This window comes from Macrotis lagotis, chromosome 1 (genome assembly GCF_037893015.1).
Source record: "Macrotis lagotis isolate mMagLag1 chromosome 1, bilby.v1.9.chrom.fasta, whole genome shotgun sequence".
In the NCBI taxonomy this organism is placed as follows: domain Eukaryota; kingdom Metazoa; phylum Chordata; class Mammalia; order Peramelemorphia; family Peramelidae; genus Macrotis; species Macrotis lagotis.
Window position 1 is genome coordinate 594,421,990 of NC_133658.1, and position 1,714 is coordinate 594,423,703.

General features: G+C 51.4%; 1 non-coding gene across 1 annotated transcript; it reads left to right on the forward strand.

Annotated features, from left to right (window-relative positions):
- The first annotated feature begins 852 nt into the window (after positions 1 to 852).
- LOC141510462 (U1 spliceosomal RNA) lies at positions 853 to 1,016 on the forward strand. Its single transcript, XR_012474948.1, has one exon. It is a non-coding gene; the product is annotated as a U1 spliceosomal RNA (small nuclear RNA).
- The last annotated feature ends 698 nt before the right edge of the window (positions 1,017 to 1,714 follow it).

Here is a 1,714-nt window from a genome sequence, read left to right on the forward strand (position 1 = left end):
AAGGGATCCCCTTTTTCAGGGAACTCAGGGGCGACCTCATCACAGTTGAAAAACCTTCTGATTTTAAGTAGCAAGGAGGAGTCGGGAGCACCGCATTCGGTTCGAATTCAGTCAGCAGGCATTGACCCAGCAGCTCCTGGTGTCCAAGGATGTGGAGAATAAGAACCTCGTTTTCCCAAAGTATGAGATGAGAGGGACTGGAAACCCTCAAAGATCTATCCCGGCTGTAACTCGATGATCGTCACGACCCTTTGCCCTTGGGGAAGAGGGATGTCAGGGGGCCTGTCTGCTGCAAAAGGACCAGGCAGTTGCTGTGACAAGCCAAGGAGAGAGGTCTCTTCTAACCCCAGGTCTTGAGAGGGAGCTGGCCGGGGAAGGATCGGAGCAAGGGTCTGTTCTACCATAGGCCTACCAAGACAACTCGGCCTTTCATGAACCCCAGGGACCCTTGGCTCTGTTCTCAAGTATCGGAGGAGGGAGGACTCGGAGGAGGCTCAAAGTCAGGCACCGGGTCCGATTGAGATTCCCATTCGTTTCTTCCTAGTAAAAGTTCCTCCGAACAGCCATTAGGCGGCGCCGTCCACTGAGACAGACTTGGAGGATGACGTCAGGAAGAGGCAGGGCATATGCAGATATGCCGTTTTGTCCTCCCGGTTCCTGAGGCTAGAAAAGAGGGATTTGGGGGGGAGATCCAGAGAGGCCTCTGGTGTTTGGACCCGATCGGAGTGTTGGAAGCGAGTGTAGTCTGTGGGTATGTAGAATGGCGTTTGGGAGGCGGAAGTGCTGTGTGAGCGGGCGTGAGTGAAGAGTGTGTGGGCGGTGGTGGAGTGCGCGCGTGTGGGGAGCGTGAGCATACTTACCTGGCAGGGGTGATTCCATGATCACGAAGGTGGTTTCCCCAGGGCGAGGCTTATCCATTGCACTCCGGATGGGCTGACCCCTGCGATTTCCCCAAATGCGGGAAACTCGACTGCATAATTTGTGGTAGTGGGGGACTGCGTTCGCGCTCTCCCCTGATTTCAAGTTTCGGAAAGAACAGACTTTTCCGCGTTTCGGTGTTGGCCTTCGGTTGTCATTTGTCCCCGGTCGCCAGTCGGCTGTTCTCTATCCAGTCGAGCCGTACCTTGTGTTCCTGATGCTGCAACTAAATGAAACCTTACTTAAAAACCAGCTCGAGAATTTATTTATTTCTAAGGTCACATTTTTAATCTCAAGCCGAACAAAAATAGGCACGTATCTAAAAAAATACAAACCGGGGCTTTCCTTTTCATGTAGAGAATGCCAGGAAATATTCCTCCTCAAGCCGGGCAAAAGAAATTTGAGTTTTTCAGTTTTATTTATTTAAGGTAATGGGGTTTTAAGAGTGATTTCTCCGAGATCACAATAGATCGACTTTTAAAACGTTCTTGAAACATCTCCCAATTCTGTAGAGGGTCTTTCACTAAAATAGATACTCTAGCGGTGCAGAGTGGAAACTGAATGTCAAAGTATAATTTCTTCAAAACTATATTCCTGAGGGGGTGGAGCCAAGGTGGCGACAACATTTTCCAGAGCCGGAACCCACAGAGGAAGTTCTACTCAAGGTAACCTGGAAAAGAGCAGAAAGGCTCTGCTCCCACCGGGGTCGGAGGGGCGAAAGAACTCCAGCCTCCCGGAGGCAGCCCCAGGGTGCTGGGAGCAGCGGCACTTTCGGAGCACCGAGCACAAATTCGGG